Source organism: Prionailurus viverrinus, chromosome D4, assembly GCF_022837055.1.
Source record: "Prionailurus viverrinus isolate Anna chromosome D4, UM_Priviv_1.0, whole genome shotgun sequence".
Lineage (NCBI taxonomy): Eukaryota > Metazoa > Chordata > Mammalia > Carnivora > Felidae > Prionailurus > Prionailurus viverrinus.
The window spans coordinates 4339086-4365961 of record NC_062573.1 but is presented as its reverse complement, the minus strand read 5'-3'; the positions used below and the strand labels follow the sequence as shown (position 1 = coordinate 4365961).

General features: G+C 55.4%; 1 protein-coding gene across 1 annotated transcript in view; it reads left to right on the top strand.

The window, feature by feature from the left end:
• Positions 1–830: 830 nt before the first annotated feature.
• The window catches only part of NEK6 (NIMA related kinase 6), an 86648-nt gene continuing 60602 nt past the window's right edge, over positions 831–26876 (top strand). The window contains exon 1 of the mRNA XM_047830985.1: positions 831–955. The gene's annotated coding sequence lies outside the window, so the exon portion shown is untranslated. The remainder of the gene's footprint in view (positions 956–26876) is intronic.

Sequence of the window (26876 nt, the reverse complement as noted above, 5' to 3'; positions counted from 1 at the left end):
GACCAAGCTGGACAGTAGTCAGGCAGTCAGTGTCAGTCCCTGGTTCCAGTCCTCCTCGGGAACATAGCACAGTTTTGCATATGGAGGAGAAGCAGCCAGTGTGGAAACAGGAACCGTGTAAGCTAGAAGCGTCCCCTCTGGGGATGGGGGGTGGGGTGGGGGAGACGGGTTCCCTTAGGAAGTGAAGCAGGGAACTGAGCAGCAACCTTTGAGGCCCCATGGAGACTCTGTCTCCTAAGCATTCATTAGTAGAGCCTTCTCCCAGAAAGCTCTGCACATTGACTCTTACTAGTCCTGGGGTCCACAGGAAGTGGGGAGCTCCAGATGAGGAGATGTTGGCACTTTGAGGGCAGGGAGCAGCACCTTTGCCACATCAAGATATCCTTGGAGCCTACCTCAGTGCCTACATGCAGTAGGCGCACAATAAGCGCTGGTTGACTGGCCAGTAAGCCCAGGGCCGTGAAGGGAGCAACGTTAGGTGATGGGTACACAAGAATGGATGGGAGGGGTCCACGAGTCCTCTGCTCGCGGACCCTAATCTTAAACGTCTAGAACCCGAGGAGGGGTGGAGGGGAGTCTGCTGGGCCTGACTCGCTGTGAGAGTTTGGGCCTCAGTTTCCCCATCTTCGAAGTAGGGCGCGGGGTGCGGCTCGGCGGAGCGGACCACCCGGGGTCCAAACGGCTCGGGGGCGCGGAGCGGTCCCGGCGCCGGGCGGTAGCCGCGGGGCGCCCCCCGGGCCAGCGTGGCGGCAGCGCGCACGAGCGCAGGGGGCGGCGCGGCCCCGCGGTGGGGAGGGGCGGGAGCGCGCGCGGGCCCGCGCAGGCGGCGGCGGAACCGAGCGGACGGGCGTGCGGCCGCGGCGCCGCCGACTCGTGTGGGACCCTCCGCTCCGGCCGGCCGCCCGCCGGGCCGCGCGCCGCTCTTCCCGCCGGCAGCCGAGCCGCCCGCGCGCCGGTGAGTGGCCTGGGGCCGGGGCCCGGCGGGATCGGGCCGGGGAAGGGGCGGGGGCCGGGCGGCGGGGCAGTCACCCGCAGCCGGGCCGAGGGGGGTGCGCGTGCTCGCGCGCGCGGCCGCGACTCGGCGGGGGACGGCGGGCGGGGGTGTACGCGGGAGGCCGGGACTCGAGTGTACGCGAGAGCCCGAGTGTGTCGGCGGCCGTGCGTCCGAGCGTGCGTGGGCGGCGTGTGTCCGTCTGCCCCTCGGGGTGTGCGCCCGAGTGTGCGCGTGCACGGCGGAGGGTCTGGGTGGTGGGGTTTGCGGTGAAGGAGTGCGGGGGACGCGCGCGTGGCTCCCTTTTGGACGTTTATTGTTTACTGTTTGCCAAGGAGTGTGCCAAGCGCTTCACGTGGGATCCCATTTTTGTGAAGGAGTTGTGTGGGTTCGGGGAGTACGTGCGCGCACGTGTGTGAGCGTTCACAAGTGGTTTCTGTGTGCATTTGTGAGCCTTTGAGGACTAAAGTGTACAGACGTGCGTGTGGATGTGTATTTTGTGTCCGGGAGTGTGGGAGTGTGTTTATTATGGAGGCCGAGGGCCCCCCTTGGCACCCACAAGGCGTTTTGCATGATGCGTCAGCCCCTGGCCCCGATGCCAGGGAGCCCATGGAGAGAGAAGTAGGCCAGGGGTGGGCACCTGGTGGGTGCTGGGCCTTGTGTGGTGAATGAGGGCCAGCGGTCAGACCGGTGGAGCCAGGCTGGGCCTGGCAGAGAGGGAAGCCTCAGAGCCAGGCGTTTGGTGGGGCCCGCTGTCGGGACCCTGCAGGGGCCCCCGGGTGCCCAGGCTGGGCTGGCGCTATGGTGGGTCTGGCAGAGCTACTTGGCCTGGTGTCGGAGGACTTGTGTTCACTTCTTCCTAAATACTCTTTCTGGGTCTCCTGGCTTTGTTCTGGCCCCTCTCCGGCCCTGGCAGATTTTAACCTTTCGAAACCCTGTGCCTGGGGGGCCTGACCCTGGGGAGACTAGGGGTCCCAGGATACTAGTCTGTGTATCCGGGGGTCTCTCTGTCTCTGCTTACTCTGCTAAGTAGATGAATACTCGTCCAGTTGATGCATTTGTTGAGCCTGGGCTCCAAGCGTGAGTCCCCAAGACAGTAAGAAACAGCACAGCACGCTGGGGATGCTGGTTTCCAAGGTCTGTCCTGCAGCTTTGAGGGATGGCTTTTGGGGGGGGCTTTAGAAATGTTGAAAATCTCTGCAGTTGAAGGTCTCAATTGCTTCAAGGCCAACTTCAGAAACTCCGGAGCGCCCTAGTTCCCCTGCGTTTTCAGAACTCAGCTTGCCTCTCTGAGGGGAAAATGTCGTGCGCAGGCAAATCTTGGAGGCACATTTAAAAATCCGTGGTGTTAATGGAAGAAGAATTTCATTGAAAGGGATGTAGAGCCGGCTGGAAGCGCCCCGTTCCCCAAGCAGCAGCTTACAGAGTGAACTTTGGACGTCTCTTTTAGCAAACAAAACCTGGAAGGAAACAAAAAGACCCACGTTCTTTTTCTTTTTTGTCCTAAAAAAAAAACCCCAAAAAACGAAGAAAACACCTTCTGGGTTTGCTGGAAATGCTGCCTCTCCTTCTCCCCTCAAGGCCAGGCCCTCCCTCCATCCCCCACCCCCAAATAAAATATGCCTGTGGGGAGCTGTAGATGAGTCACTCCCTGGCAGAGAGCCCCACGGGCAAACATTTGGGAAGGTTCTTGCCTAACTTCCCAGAAGAAAAGGCCCAGGATTTAAAATGGTCCCTGTGGTTTGTCAGCCACTGCCGTCCCAGTCTGCTTCGGAAATGACTAAAAAGTAGTTTCTGTCCTCACAAAACAAAGTCTCAGACTGAAGCGGTGGCCCAGGTTGGTCTGGGCTTGGGGTTTCAAGAGGGTTTGAAGAATCAAAGCTCCTGGTTTTGCCCGGTGGCGTTTCCAGTGGCTCCGAGCAAGGAAGGGGCAGGGAAGGGGGAAAGGAAGCCATGCTCATGGAGCCCCCTACGGTGCCCTGATCACAGTTGTGCCACAGAGAGGTCGAGCCTGTGTCCTGGGACTGCTGAAAGGAGGTGGAGGCAGGATCCTGTCACCTGCCTGACTTCAGGCCTGTCCTCTGAAGGTGCGCGGACGGGGTGCTCGGTGTTTTCACACATCTATTCATTTAACCTTCATGAGGATGTAGGGGGTTATTATCTCCATTTTACAGATGGGTAACCGAGGCTCAAAGAGATGAAACGATGTGCATAATTTTCTGTAGGTAGCGCTACAATTAGGGGCCACCATTTATTGAGGGTCTCCTGTGTGCCAGGCACGATACTGAAAGCTTTAGGCTTATTTCCCTCAATCCACTCAGCAACACTATGAGATAGGAACTATTTGAATACTTAAAACTTTGTTTTGAGAGAGAGAGAGAAAGAGAGAGAGAGAGAGAGAGAGAACACAGGGGAGGGGCAGAGGGAGAGGCGTAGAGAATCTTAGGCAGCCTCCACGCTCAGCATGCAGCCTGACAACACAAGGCTCAATCCCACCACGCTGGGATCATGACCTCAGCTGAAATCAAGAGTTGGACCCACAATCGACGGGGCCACCCAGGCACCCTTAGATGGGAACCATCTTGATGCCCATTTTACAGGAAACTGGGGACACAGATTAAATAACGTGCCGAGGACCGTGGACTGCCGTGCGGTTGACCCTGGAGTTGAATTCAGGCTGGTCTGAGCAGAGCCAGCAGTCTTCCCACTGGACCTGGAAAGTAATGGTCACTGCCTTCCAGGTTCCTTCAGGGCTGGGTTCGTCGGCCGGCTCCAGCCCTCCGGGACAGGGCTTCCTGAAGGTGCTGCCCTCCTTCCTTGTCCACTCTTGCCCTTCTGCTGTGGATGACCCACGCCCAGGGCCAGGACTGTCAGAGAGAAAGGTCTACAGTTCACATTTTTTTCTTTGCTCATGAAGTGCCGAAGATTGGTTTCAGAAGGGAAGTGTCAAAACAATTGTCGAAAAGAGAAGAATATTCCCTTCCTCTTCTCGGGTCAGACCAAGCAAGGGAGTTAGCGGGTGGGGAGTGGAGGACCCTGGTGAGTCATCCGAGATTAAACATGGGTTGGCATCTCTGGGCCTGCGTGGGGAGGGAGCAAGCTGGGGCACTGCCCTCAGGCAGAGCCCAGTGCTGGACCCCCAGTGATGGCGCGTTACCCCCAGGGCCCCGACTCCCAATGCTGAATACCTGACAACAGGATCATTTCCATGTAGGCTGCTTGTCACTTGCCATTTTAGCCCCGTGCCTGTCTCTCTTCCTTGTTCGTTTTCCTTTTTATCACGGTTTATACTATGCTGTTCTTGAAAGGAATGTTGTGCGTGCGGACCTGTGCCGCTTGGGGTGTGTGGGGCCCCTGCAAGTGTCCTTTGATGTTGGGAAGGAAAAGGCATTCCTCTCCCTTCTGAGCGTGTTCTGCACATTGATGAACATTTGCAAATTGCTTTGAGATGCGTTAATTTAAGGTGTGAAATAATAGATCTTGTGCGAAGGCTCAGCCACATTCTGGCATTGATGGATTTCTCTCCCGTCTGGCCTGCGATTTGGGGAGGTAAAAATAGTCCTTGTTCCTACATTTTTATCTTTATTTATTTATTTATTTATTTTTGCTGATGTCATTCTTAGGAAGCGGTGTGCACATACCACGGGCCTTTCTTTTGGCCATCACTTCGGATGGTTGCCAGAATGCTGGTGACCAGAATGTGGAGCTTTGGGGAGCAAGGCTGCTCCTGGCATGTGTGTGGGGCGTCATCTGGGGTGGTCTAAGCACCTCCCGGGGGGGTCTGGGAAATGGCTTCGAAATGCGTGGGTGGTAGATGATGACCAGGATTGGCCAAAGATCTTCAGTGGCTTTTTGGTGTGTGACCATCTTCTAATGTCTGACTTTTGGGTAGTGACAAGATGGCCTTTGGAGAAAAGGTTTTATGTTTTATGTTTATTTTTTTTTTAGACTTGTATTTTTTTAAGCTAAGCCGTATGCCCATTGTGGAGCTTGAACTCACGACCCCGAGATCAAGAGTCAGATGTTCTACCGACTGAGCCAGCCATGTGCCCCGAAAATATTTTTATTTTAAAAAGAAAAAAATCAGGTCAGTGGCTTCGCCCATTCTTGTCTGAGCTGGGTGACATACTCGCAGTCTCTTCCTTTGGCCCAGACTGAATTAAACCAACAGCCTTCTCAGACTCAGCTTCCAGACAGGAGCGGACATTGGGGCAAATCAGTTGGTGGTGTAATTTCCTGTGACGTTCAATTTGGGAACTTGAACGTGGAGTGTGATCTAGCAGTTTGACATCTGTCCTTCCAACGGACTTGCTTGTGTGGAAACAGACCCACATATACAGCCTCTGCTGTGTTGTCTCCAATTCTGGATTTTTCCACAGACGACTGCTCGGGTGGTCTGGTGGCAAAGGCCCGGTCTTCTGGCTGGGCCTCTTGGCATCCACCAGCAGGATCACCGCACCCCAAACCCAACTGGTTGCTTTGGCTGGATTCTGGGGGACGGACGAGCGAGGGGCCAGCCGAATTGAAAGGTGGTGCAGTCGGGATCTGAAATGCATTCAGTTCCAACTGCCTTGATCCGCATGGAGCCGATCTTTCTTTCTCTTAGACATCTGTGTGATGGTGACCTCATAGAAAAGAAAAAGGGGCTTTATGTAGGAATTCCATAGAGTGTGAAGGAATTTCTGCAGGGGAAGGGGGAGGGAAGCTGCCATTGAGAGCCTGCGGTTCTGCATTTCCTCGAGTTGTTGAAGCCCCACACTTCAAAATTAGGCTGGGGGTGGGGTGGTGCTTGACCTTGAGAAACGGAGCTGGTGCCTTAGAGGAGAGCTCCCCAAAGCCCCCAAGTTGTAGTTGAGGATATGGGGTTGGTCCCTCAGAGCCCTTGTCACTGCCGGTGAGTGGCAGACTTGGAATTTGTCCACCACCCCTCTCCCCGAGGTCTGCCCTGCCTTGTTCCTTGTTGTCCCCAAAGTCTTTGAAACTGGGAGTTGTCAGGAAGAGACGTGCAAAGGGGTACCCGTTGCCTTGCAAGTGACCTTCAGCTCTGGTGAGTCCAGAGCAGTCCAGAGAAGAACCACACGCCCACTTTACAGAATGAAGACTGGGGCCCAAGGAGGGGAAGGCACTAACCCACGATCACATTAGGGACTTGAGCTTTGGCACCAAATGGAGCGAGGTGGGAGTCCCAGAGCAAGCCATTCACCTCCCGGAGCCTCAGTTTCCCCAACTGGGGAACAGAGACAATATCAGAACCTCATAACATTTGAGGGAAGAACTACAGGAAACAATGGATATAAACCCCTCAGCACCCCAGAAGTGCTACCCCGAGATTTTATGGGAGGTGAGGAAACTAGTTGTTTCCTAGGGTCACCGGGCCGGGGTCACTGGGCCAGGAAGGTTGTTTCTCTGTCGGGAGCATTTTCAGCGCCCCTGCCTACTGAGGCCCTAAGTGAGGCTGAAAGCAGTGTCAGGGGCCGCTGAAGCACTTCCCCGTGATCATGACCCTCAAAATAGACCGGGAAGAGACGCGCGGCTTGGACCGAGGCGGGCTTTAAGTCCGGGTGCTCTGGGCGGCCCAGGAAAACGTGTAGAAGTCAGTGTCTTGTGCTGCCCTCCGTCCGCCCCCCCACGAGGCTCGGAAAGGGAGCCTTATAAGGTTTTGACGCGTCCTCTTGGAGTCGGAGGGTCTCGGGAGGCCCCGAGAGCTGTGTCAGCCACAGTGTGTTATTAAGCAAGGCAGATGTTTTGTTAATTATTTACACAGCGTCGGGCCCCATCAGAGGTCTGTGCTGACAGAAGCGGCTGTCACAGCCCCGGGCCCGGGGGCAGGGAGCCCTCGAGGAGGGTCCGCACAGCGAGGCCCGGGCCCCGGGTGGGGGCGGGGAGAGGCCGTGCGTGTTTGGCGCTCCCTCCTAAGCCATTTGGGGTTCTGTCGGGCTGGCTTGTCCCTAAAGGGGGGGGGGGTCCTTGTCCCATGGAAGTGGCCGCCCCTCCTGAGGCAGCTTCCATGGGCCACAAACACTCTTCACACCTGAGACCCTGCCGTGCTGTGTGTGGGGAGGGGAGAGCCTCAGTGGGCTCCGGAGCCACCTTGGAATATTGCACCTCTACTCCCTCATTGGGAAAATGGGCCAGTAGCACCAGGCTTGAGGCCCTTGATTCTTGGACATTGTTTGGCAAGGAGGAGGGTGAAGGGGGGACTTGCCTTAGAAATCCAACTTTAGGGCGCCTGGGTGGCTCAGTCGGTTAAACGACACCCTCTTGATTTCGGTTCAGGTCACCGTCTCGCGGTTTGTGATTTCGAGCCCTGCGTGGGGCTCTGCGCTGATAGTGCTGAGCCTGCTTGGGATTCTCTGTTTCCAGCTCTCTCTGCCCCTCCTCCCCCTCAAAAAATGAATAAATAAACATTAAAAAAAAAAAAAAAGAGGGACGCCTGGGTGACTCCATCGGTTAAGCGTCTGACCTCAGCCCAGGTCAGGATCTCGAGGTTCCTGAGTTCGAGCCCCTCGTCGGGCTCTGTGCTGACAGCTCAGAGTCTGAAGCCTGCTTCGGATTCTGTGTCTCCCTCTCTCTCTCTGCCCCCCCTCTGCTCATGCTCTGCCTCTGTCTCTCAAAAATGAATAAACTTCCAAAAAAAGTTAAAAAAAAAAAAAAAAAAGAAATCCAACGTTAGAACCAGAATTGTGAAAAGAAAGGGGTCTGGGATCAGAGCCTTCCCTGAAGGGTCACTAAGGGAGAGGGACTCTAGCTCGGTGGGGGGGGGGGGGGGGTGTTGTCGCGCAGGGCAGACCTGTCTTCCCACAGCACTAACCCCATTACCTGTTTTACATAAGGAGGCTTCGCACAGGAGTCATTTTAAGAAAAGATTCTCGGGGCGCCTGGGTGGCTCAGTCGGTTAAGCGTCCGACTTCGGCTCAGGTCATGATCTCATGGTCCGTGAGTTCGAGCCCCGCATCGGGCTCTGTGCTGACAGCTCAGAGCCTGGAGCCTGTTTCAGATTCTCTGTCTCCCTCTCTCTGACCCTCCCCTGTTCATGCTCTGTCTCTCTCTGTCTCAAAAATAAATAAACGTTAAAAAAAAAAAAAAAAGAAAACATTCTCATATGAAACATCCATAATCTATAAGTCCATGTGGGGACAGAAAGCAGATTGGTGGTTACCAGGGGCTGAGGGAGGGGAGCATGGGGAACTACCACTTAATGGGTACAGGGTTTCCTTTTGCGTGATGACAATGTTTCCGAACGAGAGAGAGGTGGCGGTTGCATAACACTGTGAATGTGCTAAACGCCACCGAATTGGTCACTTCAGAACGGTCAACTTTATGTTACGTGGAAAAAATGTTCACAAGGTTCCGATGCTTAAAAATAAAAGCACGAAAGCCTCTCATTTTACAGATGGGGAGACTGAGGCCCCGAGAGACTGTGACCAGTTCCCAAGGTCATGGACGCTGTCCTGCTTCTCAGGCCAAGGCTCTGGTCATGGTGCTTGAGCCTGGGCTGTGGGCGAGGAGTCCGATGCAGAAACACAGACCCGTGCACAGTTGTGCGGGTGGAATGGACTCTGGTTAACCAGACCCGCCTGTGCCGGCTGGTATGCGGCCGTCCGTTCACTCATTGATTCGAGTCATACATCCCAATGTCTGGGTCAGGCCTTATTCTGGGAGCTGGGTCCCAGAGACCCTCTCAGGGCCCCACCCCACAGCCTCTAACAACCTGGTAAGGACAGAGGTTGTGTCACGAGCTCCTCTGGGTGCTGGTGAACGTCTGCAGTAGGCATCTTTCTGGGGCTCGTTCTCTGGGGAAGCAGGAACCCTTTCCAGGAGGGAGGGCATCTGAGCCAGCCTTGAGGGAAACGCGAGGTTTGCCTGGAGGTCTCAGAGGGCTGGGGTGAAGGGCAGGTAGACCACAGGGTGAGTGGGTGGGTGGGCTGCGGGATGGGGTCGTGGGCTGTGGGCAGACCCCCAGCAGTGTGAAATCAGAGACCTCTGCCACTTCCCCAGCTCTTGACCCCTTCCATAGACCTGGCACCTACTGTATGCGTCATTCCATTCTAACCCTTTACGTGGATTTTTTTTTTTAAACGTTTATTTTATTTTTGAGAGGCAGAGTGAGAGAGAGCATGAGCATGGGAGGGGCAGAGAGAGAGGGAGACACAGAATCCAAAACAGGCTCCAGGTTCTGAGCTGTCAGCACAGAGCCCAACGTGGGGCTCGAACCCACGGCCCACGAGACTGTGACGTGAGCCGAAGTCGGATGCTTAGCTGACTGAGCCACCCAGGCGCCCCACCCTTTACGGGGATTAACTCATTTGGTCCTCCCAGCAGTTCTCTGATGTAGATGTCATCATTATGCCCACTGTGTGAACGAAGAAACAGACACTGAGAATCCAGGATATATGTGCTTAGTTAATTACCATCAGCATGTGTGCTGGATGGAAGCCGGCCGCATCGGGGTCTGGTCTGCAGAGTCAGAGGGCAGAGGCTGCCATCTGGAAGTGCCTGTCATGTGGGCTGTGAGTTGGTGGCCAGGTCCAGGGCCTGGGAGAGGGCCTCCTAGGCAGCTGGAAGGAACAGCACGTGGCAAGGAGCAAATGGTGGGAAAAGACACTGCTGAGGCCTGCGGGACCTTGGCGGTTGCGGGGGGGGGGGGGGGGGGTTGGCCTTTATTGGAAGGGCAGTGGGGCTCTGCTCCCTCTGGAGCCTCGATGCTCAGCAGTGTTTCTTTTGCTTGCTATGTTCCAGCTATATGGCCTCCTTAAACCTTTCCTCAGATGGGTCAAGCAGATACTGCCCTCTGTCCCCTCTTCCTGAAATCCTCCCCCTCCCCCCCGCCCCAGTGTTCCCCTGACTCGCTCCTAGCCTTCATTGAGGACACCCCAAAAGTCACTTCTCCAAAGTGACCCTGTTATCCCCATCCTGTCAAAATGAGTCCCTCGCTCCTTTACTCCTCTTTCCCTGACCTGGCCTTATTTTTCTTCGGGACCCCTCCCCCTTCCTGATTTCCTGTGTTTGTTGTTTCCCTCCCAGACTGGAACGTAAGCTCCATGAGGGTAAGACTTGACCTGCGAACCACCACTGTATCCCCCGTGCCCAGCACTAGGCCTGGCACGTAGTCGGTGCTCAATGGGTATTTACTGAATGAATGGAAAGTTTCAAGTGAGCAAGTGGCAGGATCCTTGAAGAGTGTCTTTGTGAAGTTACTAAACCTGTTAGTAAACTTGGCTTCTCCCAGTGGACAGACAAGGGCTGAGTTGTGTCCAACTGACCCTTCTCTGTTCAGAAAAGGTTTCTTAGAGAAAGGCTCAAATTATTCCAAGGGAGAAACCTACACTTATAGAGGGCTTGTACCTCCCAGAGTTATTGGGGTCTTTTTCTTTGCTCCTTCTCTGCAGGGGCCATTCTTGATGCCCGTATAGGAGCAGCATTGGGTTGGATTGAGTGGGTGCACGTCTTAAAGCTACATTTTTTATCAGGCATACTTCTTTTTCTCAGAGCACATATCTTTTGGGGTTTGCTTAGGGAAAGGGAGGTGTTTAACCTTCCCAAGCCACCTCTGGGCACAGACACTGCTGTGCAGCAAATGAGCAGAGCCCGCAGTTCACCCAGCCCAGAAAACGGGGGGTTGGGAGTTGAAAGAGGAAGTGATTCCCTAGCTGGTGTGGCCTTGGCAGGCCACCAGGGTGGGTGCCCAGATTGCGGGACCACCGGGGACCACATGGCAGACATACAGGGAGCTGGGGAAGAGGGAGCCCCCCCATACGTTTGGCGGGTCCGGCTGAGTCCAGCCGGATTTAGTTACACTAGCATCTCAAGTGCAGACTTGGTGTGCCTGACTCAGTGTGTATGCATTTCCTTCGTTCATCTCCCCCAGGAATTTTAGTGGCCTTTTGTGTTTGTTTTAAATGCCAGCCTCCTCAGCTAACCCAAGAGGAAATGAAGACTGGATTTTTCTCTGTGGAGAGGCTGGGGACAAGGGTGAGGGCTGCCCGCTCTTAGTGGTGACAGCACAGCATCTGGGAACTAATGCACAGAAAATACTTGTACTTCAAGCTAACAACTTTGGTTTGCACATGCTTTTGTGGCATCCCAGGCCTTCAGATATCACCCATCTAGAGCTTAGGCACATGATGAGCACAGTTTCCAAACTCTCAAAAGGGCAGTGGTCTGTACAAGCATTTTAGTGACATTTGGGGACAAGAGAGGCAGTGTGGAAGATGCTCTTTGGTCGCTAGTATGTAAGAAGTTCATGGATGCTTGAATGGCTTACGGGGCGGCATCTTTGAAATTGCACGGTGCTGAAAATTCTAGGACATATGGTCACTGTGATGTGCTAATGTTAGCAATCGAGATATTTAATTACCCAGAAAAAAACCCTTTGCCTATCCACTACGGGTTACTGGAGAGCCTTTATTTCTCAGGAGGAAGGTCTCACAGTGTGTGATCCGGACCAGCAGACAGGGAGTCATTATCCCTCATTAATTTATTAGCTAATTAAGTGATTTATCTGGTCACGCGTTATTCTTTCCATTGCTGTTCATTGGCAACATTTACCGGGTCCCACTCTGTGCCTGGACTGGTGCTGGGCACTGGGGACAGAATGAAACAGAAGAGCAAATGTTACCGAATCCCCGCTGGGTGCCAGCCCTCTGGGTGGTGGTGTGGGCTACAGGTGAATTCATTTCCCTGTGGTCGTTTACTGAGCACCTACTATGCACAGACCCATAGAGATGCTGAATGAAAATGATCCAGTGCCTTGTGGCTTGAACTCTCACTGCATTTTGATGGGGTCTTTTGGTCCTGGCCCCCCGCTTCCTGTGGCAAATCCAGCCAGCCACCGTTCACAGGCCCTGGAATGAACCAGAAACAATCCAGATGCCCCAGGAACCGACGTGAGAACAAGGCATCTCCTTCACACGTTGCGTCTCAGTTCCGCATCTTGCCGCCACCCAGCATTTTGAGACAGAATGTGAGATCTCGTGGTTGGCTAAATACATAAATATTTTATGTCTCGATATTCTGAAAACGAAGCCCAAATGTGCAGAACTGCAGCACATCAGTGCTATAGATCATATGTTATAATAATCTGATGACATGTTGTTTAAATATTTATGGACTGATGCGCCATGACAATGGGGGGAGAGTGTAGTCTTGGAGCAGAGTCGGGGCAGATGCTGGAAAGGAGGGAGCAGATTCACGCGATCCTGGGAAGCACCACGCGACGCTCAGGGTTTTGATTTGATGTTTTCGGGTTTCGTGACAATAGCAGTGGCTGCCATTTATTGAGCACTTGCTGTGAGCCATACCCTTCACCGATGTCATTTCATTTGATCCTCAGAGCAACCCCACGAGGATGAGGCTCTTGATAATCCCACGTGACCTAGGGGACACCGAGGCCCGGGCAGGTCAGATCTGCCCTAGACTCCACAGCTGGAGGGGCCCAGGACCAAACCCAGGCTGGCTGCAGTCTGAGCTCATAGTCACTGTGTCTTCTGCTCTGCCCGTGACCAGTCCTGTCGGAAAAGCTGCCACTGCCACCTGGTACCGACTGGACTTCCTGAATCACAGAAAGAAAGATGACGTCTGTGACATGTCGGGCAGGAGTAGAAACCCTGGGAACAAATGTCTAGCCCAGCAGGGGTGACTGTGTGCCAGCAGAGCCACCAGGCCACGTGCCTGGCACGAGGCGGGGATGCAGGAAGTGGCAGTTCTGCCCCTCTGCCATGCTTTTCTCTGTTGGCTTTGTGGTCATTCAGGAGGGTGCTGTCTGCAGTCTGTCCTGGGCCCCAGCCTTTACCTGAGCCTTACCCTGTCCCTGCAGTGCGACGCGGGGGCGCTAAAAACAGTAGCCCCTGGGTCTCCCGACAGCCCTGCGAGGTAAGCCCTGGGTCACCACCCTACAGATGAGGGGCTCCTGCCATCTCCCAGAGGCCACTCCCCACCTCGGGAGGCAGTGCGCCTGTGCGGACCATTCCTTCCCTGCCTCCCCGAGGCTCCGCTGGACGAGGCTCCCTCCACCTGTCTGTGCCACCATCGGCCCTGCCTGTTTTTGTCCCTGCTCGGCATCCTGTTGATCGTCACATCCCCAGCCCTGGAAACTGGGCCTGGTCCACAAGACAGCAGTAAGTGACCAACTACAGGGGTTCCAAAAAGAAGGTCTGGGGGCAGGGGTGAGGGAAGGGCCAGTGATCGTCGCAGACCACGTGGTGTCTTCTAATTCTGTGGAGGCCTAGGGATGTCCCCAAGGGCCTCCAGGCTAGGGGATAGGAGTCAGAAGGTCGTATAAATGGAAGGTAGGGTCAACTACATAATTTGTGAAGCCCAGCACAAGGTGAAAATGCAGGTCTTCTTGTTTAAAAAGCAGGAAAAAAACCCGTTCCTCGTCAGTCTCTCTCCATCCGTCACGGTGGTTTTTATTGGCTGTTAAATGCCGTGCTTCCTTGGGCGCAGGGATACTCACAGGGCAAGGACAGACCCTTGCAGTTACCCTGTGGCACACCTGACCCCCTGATTGCACTCGGGCCCCTGCCAAGGGTGGAGGGTGGCAGGGGTTATGAGTTAGGGGTCAGGAGTGGAAGTCCCTGTAGGCTCGGGCCCCAAGCCCCCAGCACGTGCACCACTATTCCACCAGACTTCACTTAAAAAACACAAGTTCAAAGGTAAAGTGAAGACTTGAAAGGCAGCGGACACAAGTATGAAACTCCCAAGCATGGGGCTCCCTTCCGAGGGCGGGGCAAGACGAGACTGCGCTGGTCACGTGCAGTGCGTGCAAAGCTGGCCCCAGTGGGAGGGCTGCAGCCTCCTCCCACCGGGACGCCAATTTCAAGAGCACGGCCCCTGTATCGTCCCCGCACGGGCTTGGGGCCGGATCTTACCCGGGGGAGAAGCTCCCCTGTGAGGTGCTGTCTGCAGACCACTGGCCTGCAATGTGAATGCTATCAGCTGGCCAGCTGGTCCCTCTCCTCACCCTGGGCCTCTCTTGCCAAGCCCACACCATAGACATGGACACGAGCCAACTGGAAATGCCACCCCCTTCCCTGATTTCACTCCTCATGTTGTTGCCAGATGTTATCGTACCGACAAACCCATCCCCTCCGCCTTCTTATCCTTGAGTGACAAGGGTCAGAAACCAAATGACAAGGTCCTGACCCATTCGCTCAGGAAGAATGCCAAGCAGGTGGTGCCCCAGAGATCAGAGAGGGTGGGGAGCTCAGATTCCACCAGCTTCCCACGCTGTTCTCAGCCCTGAAACTGGGGGGCCTGGCAGCTACAAGATGTGGACATCTGGCCACTCTTGAAAACATGAATGAGGGAGGCTTGGGAAAGTTAACTATTGCTTATTGTTTAGTACCTACTGTGTGCCGGCAGCGTGACCAAACGCTTTATCCGTGTTACCTTAGTTAATCCCCACAACTTTGGGCTGGCCCCATTTTTCAGGTGAGGATAACTGACGTTCAGAGATTGAGGCCACCGGTCTAAAGCTATAAGCCACGTGGTTTGGAAACTGAGACTTGAACCCAGGCCTGGCTGACCCCTAAAGCCAGTGAGTGCTCTTCGGCTGGGTGGCTGGGGCCATCACCTGGCTGAGTCTTCTGCCTCCACTATCCGTTGCGTGTGCACGGGGACGGGACAGGAGCCAGACCCTGCTGCTTGTCAGCTCCTGCCTGTGAGCAAACACCCTTCTTGGCAGGGAGCACGTCCTGAGGCTCTCGCTCCAGCTCTTCCCCTCCGAGACCAGCCAGCCGTGCGGCGGTCTTAGGTCCAGATACGGAGGAGGGAGGTGGGGGGGTTAACCTGGACACCCTGGATATGAGCCACGCCTCCGCCTTTTGCTCACCACTCTCCTTGACTTGTTGCTTCCCACCGGGGGCATCAGTTTTCTCACGTGGCAGAGCGAGGGGGAAATCTCAGTTCCTGTCCCTGGGGGAGTTTTCCTGACCCGGTGAGGTAAGCAACGCACATAACAGCCATTCAGCAGTTAGAGACTGTTACTGTATTGACAACAAGCAACCCTGTGTGGGGCGAGGACTGTAGTTTGGTGTCACCTGTGATGTTCAGGAGCTCCTCTGCACACGGGGACCACGTTAGCCATCACTCAGCCCAGAGCTGCCCTCCCGGAAGAATTCGTCCCTTCCTTGCTTTGTTTCGTCATTCATCCATCCAACAGAGCCAGGCACTGTTCTAAGGGGCATAATGAACAAAAGAGACAAAACGGGGCTGGCATTCTGGTTGGGGAGAGCCGTCACAAGCAAGAAATGAGTCAAGTATGTCCAGTGTTACTGCCTCCGAGTGTTGGAGGCAGATGAATGGGAGTTGTGGTGTGGGGAGGGGTGAGGGTGCCCCCCCATCCCCGCCATGAGGCTCCCTCCTGGGGTGATGCTCCTGCAGTCTCTCTCTTCCCTCCAAGGGCAGTCTCCTGAGAGTTCACATACTGCCTGTTGTTCTAGGTCCCAGCTCTCCCGGGAGGTGCTGGGATGGCATCACGGGGCTTGCTTTGAGAAAGTGGTTTTCCCAGCTAGAATGTGGGAACTTTCCCTCAGGCATTCCCAAGACTTTGGACTGCTCGGTCTCAGGGCTGCTGGTTACCAGGGCCAACCTGGGCAGGCGCTGGCCACGTATTATTGCACTGACTCCTCTTGGTGACCCTGTGAGCCAGGCTCTTTAGTCCCATTATACAGACAGGGAGAGGGAGGCCGAGCGAAGCTGAGTCACTTGCCCAGGGGCACACAGTGGGTCTGTGGCCAAGTCAGGATTCGAACCCAGGCCTTTGGCTCCCAGAGCACACATCCTAAACCACTGTGTTCTAGTGCGGACGGGTGTTTCTGTTTCTCTGGGCGTCAAAAACCGCGTGCTCCACCCAGAGCAGCAGATGTTCAGCAAGCACCTACTATGTGTCAAGGCTGTGCTGGGTGCCGCGGGAGGGCGTGGTCGAGAAGAACGCTCGGATTGGCCTGAGAAGTGATTGCAGTTACTCTTTCCTCCACGCCTGTGAGGCGGGTAGCGTTAGCCCCGTGTTAGGGATGAGGAGGCTGAGGCCCAGAGAGGTTCCTCAGCTTGCCAAGGTCACACAGCCCCAGCTGCCTGCCTCCACTTGTTCAGCCTGTTATCAACCGCCGCTGTCTCCTGCCGGCGTCACCCTCCACCCTCATTTTGCGCTTGGACCAACTGAAGCCCAAAGAGCAATTCAGCGGCTTGATTCTGAATTGGAGGAGGGTGGGTCCTGGCGAACTTTTGGAAATGGACACCCTTTCCACAGTGAAATTGCTTTTGAGATGCCCCTGACCCTCAGGGCAGAAAACCAGAGAAATTATAGCAGTTGACGAGGGCCTGGCAAGCGTGGGCCTGGGGACCGGGCCTGGGGAATGGAGGCGGGGGTAGGTGATAAGATAAGGTGTTAAGGGTCCTCCCCGGACTGACAACCAGGGCGATAGGGTTTCCTGACATCAGGGACAGACAGGCCTTTTCAAAGGAAATGCTTCCGGGACTGTCCCGTTCCTCCATTAGCAGACAGCCCTCAAACAGCAAGGAACCTGCCGTATATTCCATATTCACGAAATGGTGAGCCGGCGATCAGACCTATTTATTTAAACCCGGAGACGACGAGGCTAAAGACTTGAGCTCTGAGCGGGCGCGCCGCCTCACTGCAGCAGGGGAGCCTAATCTGCAGGGTTTTCTTCCCATTTACGGGTTTTTTTGTTGTTGCGTATTTGTAAAGTGAGGCTTCTGCTGGCAAAAGCAGGTTTTAGCGAGTGCGGCAGCTCTTTCAAGACCTAATAAGGCCCCAAAGGAGGGTGTGTTCCGGCAACATTTTCCTTCCCCCCCGGGGGCGGCCCGATTCCTTGCCTCCTGCACTTTGGGCACCATGAACCATCCGTCTTGCTTCCCATTAACGGAATTACCGCCGTCACTGCTGCAAGGACAAGATGGGCCCGTTCGAACTGCCTTGGGGACAGAGGCAGGAGCGGCTGCCACGCAGTTTTGCTTAGAGGGGAAAGGAAAGAAAAAGAGAGAAAAACCAAACTCCCACAAATGGCTGGTTCCTTAGGTCTTAAGAGCCTGGGCTCAGGAGGAAAGAGGCAGCCGGGCGGGTTCAGCCCCGCTTCCTGCTCACATTCCCGGGCAGGAAGTGCCGTGAGCCTCTCAGAGGAGAGCAGACGGCACAAGTGATGGGGCCTGGGGTCGGCAATCTGGGATCCTACCTGGAGACCCTGTGTCAGGGAGCAAAGCTGTTGGGGCTGCAGGTTAGAAAGAACGTTCCACCGTGGCTTGAGCCGCTTCAAGATGTCAGGAGCGACTTCCTGATGGGCAGCTGCGGGGGGAGGGGGGTATGGGGCAGGGGGGGGGGCAGGCTCTCTGTTCTCATCAGTAAAGGGAGGGACCATGAGCTCTGTGCCCTTTGAGTCTCCTTGGTTGGCCCTTGATACCTGGCTTTGGGGTGAGGGCAAGGCCCACGAAAGCCATAGGGCGAGGCTAGCAACCAGAGGGAACGCAGAATTACAAAGCAGTCATGACCCTGCAGCACACTGAGGCATCTCTTGGTCCCTGGTTAGCTCAGAGTGAGCTTGGGGCCTGTGTGTCACTGGGGTGTGTTCAGGGGGGAAAGTTCTGCCCCTAGGCCTCCACCCAGCCAGGGGTGGAGGCCCCCCAACCCTGTGCCCAGCACCTCCTCTGCCAGTGCCAATTCTCTTAACAGCGTGTTATTTCTATAGAATCATCAGCTATCTTTTCCTAAACAGCTTCTCCTCTTATTGCTATTATTACTTTTTCATCAGAGCACCCCTCAGGGGTTCACATTGCTATCATCAGCTAGTCTTCACCTTTAAACAGCTCCATTGTGTAAGTGAATCCCAGGCTCAGAGAGGTAAAGGGACTTCTCCAAGGTCACACAGCAAGGATTTGGACCCAGATCTGTTTCCTCTGGGAGCCCGTGTGCTGATAACCTGGGAGGATCTTCAGGGGATAGTCGGGTGGAGAGGGCATGCTGGGTGGAGCACTGGGGGTGGGAAGCAGGGGTTGCGGGAAACCAGAAGACGCCCTCTGGGGCCGACGTGGTGGATGACAGGTGCCACCTGGGATTGGGGTCTGACAGGCAAGGAGGTCTTCGATGCTAAGCTCTGGAGTGATGGCTTTACCTGGCTGCCTCGAAGGCTGACACGGGAGGGGTGGTGGTGTTGGCGGCGTGTGTGGAAAATGACTTGGTGAGGGTAGGTGATAAGACCAGGAGGGGGTGAAGAGGCGCCGGCGTGGACGACAGTGTGGATGGTCTCCGAGCCTCTCAGCCGCCTGAGGCTGCAGTCCCATACCTTTGACTCGACCCCAGCCACCCACCTCCCCACCCGCCACCCCAACCCTTCCTGCTGGGTGTCTGGCGGGAGGCCCCTCACCTCCGCACCCCAGCCTCCTTCACAGCTCTCTTGTGAAAGGCAAGGCCAACGCCTAGGACTTGCTGGGGACAATGTGAGAATAAATGATAAAATATGTAAAGCTTGCAGCACTGCTCTGGGAAGTGGGGGGAAAGGTGCCATGGGTGTGTTATTTTCCCTAAATCCTATTTCTGCTTGTCATTTCTTTCTTCCCCGTCAGAGAAGCAGTTCTGATTCTTGGGGATGAGAGAAGTCGGAGTTCGTGCCAGTGCATCAGCCAAGGGCCAGGCCCATTTGAGCTGTCTGTCCCTAACTACATTCGTTTCCCGATTTCCAGGCCGTCTCATTAATCTGCAGGATCCCTGGTTCTAATGTGCTTCCCAAGGATCGAGTTGTGTTGTCACTGTGATTGAATTCTGATCCTCCCTTGATTGATTGATTGCTTGGTCGGTTGATTGATCTGGAGAAGTCAGAGGCAAAGCCGTGAAAGAGGCAAAGTTCTCCTGAGTTCTGCGTTCTGTGACATGTGGTGTGTGTTGAGGGGCGGGCTGGGGCCACAGCTTCCCCCCGCCCCTGCCCGCTGGGAGTCGCCCCGTCTGGCAGCCGACGTCAGCCGTGCAGTGAGGGGCGCTCACAGCCTCAGGTTTGGTGTAAGGCAGTGTGGTGTGGTAGGCGCGCCCAGCGGAGACGCTGGCTGTTCCTGGGATCTGTCCAGGTGTAGTTTTCCACGGAGGCAAGATTCCCAGGAGGGTGAGCCTGGGCTAGCCCAGGAGCCGCTGGGTATCATCCCACGGAGCCAGGTGGTTCTAAAGGAGACTGGGTTCTGCCTGCCATTAAGGGGCTTAGCCACCCTGCCCACCAAAGGTCCTAGCACCTGCTGGGGATGCAGTCTGAGTGTTTTTATGTTGAGTGGACAGAGGAGGGTAAGGAGATAAATGTGTCACTTACTGGCTGGGTGACTTCATGTATCTAGGGTCTCATTTTTATTATCTCCAGAAGCCATATTTCAGTTGGGGAGACTGAGATTCAGAGAGGTGAGGATTGTGGCCAAGACACCCAGCAGAGAAGCCTTGAGGCTGGTCTGCCCACGTGTGTGAACTTCCGCTCCCAGTAGAGCACTGGTCCCTCTGTCTGGCCTTTCCTTCCGGACACTGAGCTCCCCCAGGGCTGGACGTGGCCTGCCCAGACCAGGCCTGCGCTCCTGCTCCTGCACCAGGGCCCCTCCCTCCTGTAAGCCCCCCCTCCCCTCAGTGCTGGGTGGAGATGGGGCAGGTGCACCTCCTGTGTGCCGGTCACACCCTGCGTACTTGATCTATGCCACGTCATTGAACAAGCGAGCCTTTTAGGTAGGTCTCCTCCCCATTTTCAGATCATGAAGGCGAGGCTCAGAGAGGTGAATGAAACTTGGCCAGGGTTTCCCAGCAAACAAGTGATGGGGCCCAGGTTCAAATTCAGGAAGGACAGTCACCTGCTGGCTAGAGAAGGGGTGGCTTTGACCCGTTACTGTGGGCATGATGTCAGAGGCAGAACTTTCCCACGCAGAAAAAGCAGGGAGTCTGCCAGGGTTGGGCAGGGTAGGGGGGCGGCCCCTTGGTTCCCCAGGAAATGTGGGGCTAGATAGGGCCCCAAACCCACTTGGTCCCCGAGCACCCACCCAGCCCACCTCTTTCTGGCTTCGGGTGCTCTACCTGGGCAGCGGGAGGACGGGAGGACCTGGCTTATCTGAGTGCTGATTACATGCTAAGCAGTTTGCTACCCAGTCTGAATTAGTTGTGCCAGGGACCCTGTGAAGCCACATGTCCTTATTTGCATGGCCTGACCCCTTCCTCAGCTACACTTCCCCCATAGTGCTTACTGCGGTCCAATGTCTGTGTCCACCACTTGACCCCTCGGGGGCGGGGGGGATGGGTAGGGTCTGTGCCTCAGACAGCGCTTGGCTTTGTAGGCTTCTCAAGAAATACTTGATGCATGACAACGGGATGAAAAGGAAACTGAGGTCCGTAGAGCCCCGGCCAGTCTGCCGCCAGCTGGGGCCTTGCTCACTGGCCGGCTCTCAGCCTGGAGTTCCAGGTGTGCCTGTCTGTGTCCCCACAGGTTCACGCTGCCCAAAGAAACTTCCAGTCTGCGCTTGTGGCTTTGGATCAGCTCTGAAAAAGCGTGTCCTGTGACCGCTCAAGGAATCTGGGCCTTTCGCCCAGAAGAGAGTGTGTTTCCTGGCTTCCTGAGAACTGGGGCCCACCCTGCCCCTGGCCTGCAGAATGGGAGGGAGGGAGCGATGGGCTCCGGCCCGGAAAGCGACAGCATCAGACCTTATCATCTGAGGTTGGCCGCCCTGTGCCCGAGACTGTCCCAGCAAGGCCACCCCTGCATGGCCGTTAATCCTAGCACTCCAGGCAAAAGTTTCTCCACTTTTGGGGCATCTTCTGTGGGGGAATTAGCGCTCTTGAGTTACTGGAAAAGAAGCATTCCTCACGCTCATACAAAGCTTTATCCCTTGGACGGCTCTCCCAGCACACCTCACGGGTTACCACGTGGCACACGTGGGTGCGACGTTCATGAAGCACAGGGTGACTGGCTTCCATTGGGTCATCAAGCCGCCAGGGCCAGATGTTTCGAAAAGCTCCTTCTGGAGTGCCTGGCATCTGGCCTTTCCCTCTGAGGCCGGGTGCGGGTTTACGAGGTGTCTTTGAAGAGAGCTGGAGTCATCCGGCCCGTGATGTCTGTACATTGAGTAATTTCACGCTTTGGTTTTTTTTTCTTTTCAAAAGAAGGGTCTGGGCTTCTTTCTCCTTCCCCTGCTTTTTCCTTTGTATTTTCTTTTCCTTAGGACCCTCCCTCACTGACTGGCCTGGAATGCCTTCTCCCTGGGGCTGGGAGATCACCCAGTCTGGAATGACCCACAGGTTAACTGGGGTATATTGGGCAAATTTCTGAGAGGGAGAAAACCTTTTTCGTCCACAGAGGAGAGTGGGGGAGGCCAGCCTCACTTCTCCTCGGCCAGGATTGAATAAAAATAATCACTCGGGAGGGCACGCTGGCTTGAGTTTGCCGGTTCCCCAATGCCAGATCCACGCCAGGCCCAGGGCTGTGTGAGATTCTCACCCATCTATAGGAAATGAGAAAACTTAAAGACAGGCCTGGCGTCAACTACTTTCTTATGTCAGGTGTCCTCTTTCACGCAGGACGGTGATAATAGGTGGGAATTTTATCGTAGGTGCCAGAAAAAAAGTTGGCAACCTTCTAAGGTCCATCTTCAGAATTTAGGGGAAACGCTACAGGCCTGTGAAATCCCCAGACCTGGGAACCACTGATTTATTTCCTCTGCAGCCTGAGAAACAGAAGTTGAGCCTGGAGTCTTCCAGGAAGTCTTCAGTGCTTGGGGAGGCTGGGGAGCTGGCGGCCTGTGAACAGCGGCCATGCTTGGGGGTGAGGTGGGAGTGGATGAGTTACCCAGAGCCCCCATAACAAATCACCCCCTAACTGGGGGCTTATCACAACGGCAGTTTAGTCTCTCACAGTCCTGGGGCCAGAAGCCTAAAATCAAGGTGTTGGCAGGGGTTGGTTCCTTCTGGAGGTTCCGAGGGAGAGAGTGTTTCACGTCTCTTTCCTGGCTGCTGGTGGTTGCCAGCGATGCTTGGCGCCCCTTGGATCGTAGACTCATCACTCCAGTCCCTTCCTCTGTCATAACATGCCCTTCTCCCTGTGTGTCCCTCTTCTTATAAAGACACCGGTCGTTGGGTTTGGGCCACCCTAATCCTGTGTGACCTCATCTTCCACTGATGACATCCACAAAGACCCTATTCCCAGATGAGGCCATATTCCCACATTCCAGGTACACACGAGTTTTGTGAGGACACTGTTCAGCCTGGGACAGGGACTTGAGGGGGTGAGGAGGAAGGCCTGTTCTGGATAGGGCATTGCCAAGTGTTCATACTTGGGAGTGTCTGCCGCTGTTTGAGTTAAAACAGGGTCCCCAAGATGGACTGCTAAGGCCGCCTGTGATTGCAGGACCCAGGTGGCCCCAGCATCCCTGCTGACGTGCTTGCTGGAGGGGACAGATACACTCAAGGACCCAGGTCCAGGGAGGGAGCGCCGTCGCCACAGCCAGGGCCAGGTCGTGTGACACCCTCCCTACTGGACAGTCTCATGGGAGGGGACCTAGCCACCCTGCACTCTGACTCCAGAGTCTGTGCTCTGCGTCCTAGACTTCTTTCTGTCCTTTAATGCAGGCACCACACATGAGTGGATCGGTTCACTTCAACTTTTTGAAAGACAGGCCATCAGTATCTAGTCTTTCGGTGGCACCTGCTAGGACACCTTGGCACCGAGAGCCCCCCCCCCCCCAGTGCTCTGCATAAGTCTGGCTGTGCTTTTGGCGTGGAGGGGGCCCCTCCCGGCAATGACAGGGCCCCGCCACTCCCAGCAGTACCACCAGTGAAGCCTCTGCCTGCTTTGTGGATAAAAGGCTGCTTGTGTGGCAGGGAGGAGGGATCCAGTCTCTTCTCTTCCTCCAGGGACCCTTATCTAGTTTGGCACAGGCTCTGTGGTCAGACGTTTCTGGGTTAGCATCCCAGCCCTGACACCTCCTCGCCAGTGATCTCGCTCAAGCAAGTCCCAGGGCCTCTCTGAGCTCTGCATCGCCTCCACTCTGAAATTGGAGTAATGATTCCAGCCCCGAACGATTAGGAGATGGCTGTGTGACTTAGTGGCTTGTAACCCCCTTTTGTGAATCTTCCCAGTGCCTCGCACGGAGCCTGGTGCACAGTAGGTGCTCAATAAAAACAAGCCAGATAAGGGGCGCCTGGGTGGCGCAGTCGGTTAAGCGTCCGACTTCAGCCAGGTCACGATCTCGCGGTCCGTGAGTTCGAGCCCCGCGTCGGGCCCTGGGCTGATGGCTCAGAGCCTGGAGCCTGTTTCCGATTCTGTGTCTCCCTCTCTCTCTGCCCCTCCCCCGTTCACGCTCTGTCTCTCTCTGTCCCAAAAATAAATAAACGTTGAAAAACAAGCCAGATAAGAGAGAGTATCGTGGGGCCTGAAGTACACTTCACAGCACTCTTGAGACCTGGTCCCAACATAGTCCCTTGAGAGGAAGGTTCTGTAGGCATTTCCTTGCTCCTGGGGATGGACACAGTTACCTGAGCTAATCATGGTAGGCGTGAGGAGGTCAAGTGTGTGCAGTAGCATTGGTGGAGGGAAGGTGCCGCTAAACCACATGTGGGGCTTTGATTCCTCACGTGATGCACTGAGTAAAATTATGCCTGGGCTTGGTGCCGTGGGAGGCAGAGGGGTGTGCAGAAGAGCACTGGAAGGGCTTTGCAGCCCTTATGAGCCCTGTGTGCAGATGCTCACGGGCCGTCATCAGTCCTGCTTTAGACTTTCTGCTGTGGACCTGAGGCCACTGCTGTCATCTGGGCCTCTGTCCCACAGCTGATGCCGGACTTGCCTAGCTGTCAGGCCTTTGCACCTGCTGTTCTCCCTGCCTGGAGTGCCCTCCCCCTGCTCCTCTGCTCAGAGCTGCTTCCCATTCTGAGATGGGACACACAGACTGCACATACCTTTCCCTGGGTCACCACACCCTGGGCATACACAACAGTGATGTCGCTGGGCTGTAGGTGTTGGTGTGAGACTCCTGTCTGTAAACAAGGAGCCCCGTTGAGGACAGAGGCTGGTCATAGTACGTGTTTGAAAATTGAGTGAACAAACGATTGAACGTCCTTGGACACTTCCTTGCTCGGTTCCTTGGTTTCCGGTCTTGAAGATATAGGATGGGGACTGCTGGCTTCCTTGGGGCCCTTCTGAGGTCTCTGATGAGACATGAGCTCTCGAATGGATTCAGAGTTTCTCCTGCTCCCAGGAATAAACAGAAGTGTGGCAATAGCACACGTTGGGCTAGCAGTTGCCACGGACGTGCAACAGTTTGAACGTGGTATGGGGGACTTTCTGGGTACTCAGCGCAACATCCTCAGTTAATGGATTCCGGTGTCTTTGAAAGGGCAGGACTGAGGCAGCCTCGCTGGTCGTTTTAACTGCAGTCACGGCGGCCCTTCCCGCCCCGTTCCCTCTGCAGGACTTATTCCCAGGCCTGTGGAGGGATGGAGGTGTGGAGAACTCTCTCTCTCCTCTTCCACGTGTGCCAGGCCTCCTGGTGATGTATACAGCAGGTTCCGCTGGGTCTGTCCCCAGCTCCCTCCGCTCCAGGCTGGCACCGGATTTCAAACCTCCACCTCCGCGGTCTCCCAGCTGTGCAAACATCTTCCTCTCCGAGCCTCAGTCTCCTTACCTGCAAAATGGAGATAGTAATCCCCGCCCTGTGGGGATGAGCAAGTGGACGAAATATGTGACATGGTGTGTGGCCTGGGGTAGGATCACATGATACGGTGGCTGTTCTTAGCCTGAGTATTCCTTACGTTAGAGATCAGGGTGAAACAGATCAGCAGTCTGCTTGCTTAAGCCAAAAAATGTCTGTCGTCTGAAGAATTTTGTTTTGGAAGACAGGTTTTGGGTCAGAACCTGATTCCCTCAGGAATTTCATGGTTGAGCATCCAGGCGTTATTTTATAAGCTCGGTGACCACCCAAGCCTTTGAGCCTTCCACGTGGACGTTCCCAGGTCAGGCTTTTCGGGAATCTCTTACACAGCTGGGCTGCCTGTCACGTCGGTAGCATCATTTCCACAGAGCGGGCTCTGTCTGGCTATGAATAGATGTTTTTTCCCTCTTTCTTGGATGCCTGAATGGCAAGTCTCCCTCCCGCGGTCCCAGAGGCCGGCCTGTGTGTAAAACTCCAAAATGGACATCAGAGCGGGGCCGTCCATTCCTGCTCCGACTCCCGGCACCCAGGGAGGCTCAAAGAGATGAGTCGATGGCTGCAGTGACCTGGGAGCCTCCCGAAGCCCCAGGCTGTGGTTATAAAGGCTGCTGAGCAAACAGACACAATCAGAGGTCACAGAAAAGACAGCAGCTCAGAACGGCAGCCGAGATTGAGGAGGATGGCCCAGTGTCTTCAGAAACAGGCCTGCTGGCATCCAAGCCCCAGATGCAAAGCCCCTAAAAGCAGGATGCCCGCTGGAGATCAGCATGCTGCAGGCGAGAGGGCCTTGTCATTGGGAGCGTGGGTTCTGGAACCACATCACCTTGCTCCAGATCCCAGCCCTTCACCAGCACAGCGTGCCTGACCTTTTTATGCCTCAGTTTTCCCCTTCTGTAAACGGAGATAATAATGTACCTATGAGGGGTGATTCACGTCACTTAAGTGGCGTTAGAACAAGGCTTGGCACGTGGTAAATGAATAAGGGTAAACTGAGGCCCAGAAAGGGCAAGGGACTCGTCTGCGGTCATCCAGCAAGTCACTGGGGCGGCCAGGCTGAAACTCATGATTTCTAGTCCCGTGGACGTTTCCCTCCTCCCCCTTCACCCTCAGTCAGACTTTTTCAACTCTGCCTCTTGCAAAGGAAATCGCGTGACCCTTCAGCCCGCAAAACTTCAGACTGCACAGAATTTCGGAAACCTCTTTGGGCTGGCTGGGGGCCTTGCTGCAATTCTGTTCAGCTGCTAGTTCTTTTTTCTCCCTTTTTTTTTTTTTTCTTTTGAAGCTCCAGAGGATTTCTCCTTTCCTGTTTCCCCAAATAGAAAAATTACCCTTTTGGTAAAGGAGTTTAAAGACTTCAGTCCCTACTGTGTATCCCTGAGCCAGCCCACCCACCCCGCTTCCCGGGCCTCAGTTTCCCCATCTGTGGAATGAGAAGTTTCCGTCCCTTGACAGGTGGACGGCCCCCACCTGCCAGCCTGTGATGGCCCTGGGGGCGGGCGGGCCAGGAGGTACCACCCGAATACAGGTCCATGCTGACCGTCGTGTGACGGGCGCAAAAGCTGGTGGCACATCCTTCTAGGAAGTGAGCTGAAGCCCACCAGGCATGCCACCCACTTCCACCCACCTCCTGTTGCAAAGGTTCTTTGAGTCATCGGTGTTGCCTGTGTTTTTTCTCACTCCCCTGTTTCGGCAAAATGCTCTGCAGTCCCTCTGGGCTGAGTCCAGGGTAGCCAGGAGCGTCACATCCGTAGGCTTCCAGGGCGTCAGAACCGAGGGGCTTGGCAGCCTCCTGATCACTGCTGGGGACCCCAGCCCCGAGCCCTGGATGCTGCCAGCCTGGGGTCACCCCTCCGAACTTAACTCTCCTCACCTATGAAATGGGTAGGCGAGCCCTGCCCAGCAGGGTGAGTTAGCAAACCCAGGGTAGCTGGGTCGGAGTCCTGTGCCGTCTCACTCCCCTCTTTCTTCCCCCCCACAAGGCCCTGGCTTACCTGGGACCCAGCTGGAGCATAAGAGGTGTTGACACGCCCGAGTCCTCTCTGGCTGTGGACAGGAGGGGACACTTGGCCAAGCCAGGAAGCCTGGAGACAGATGCTGGCCCGTCAGGGCCAACAGCGTCCCGAGTGCAGCCCTGTCAACCTTCTGATGGAGATCCTGGGGCCCAGAGGGGAGGGCCTGGAGCAGGGAGGCCACGGAGCCGAGACTAGCGGCCAGGATGCTG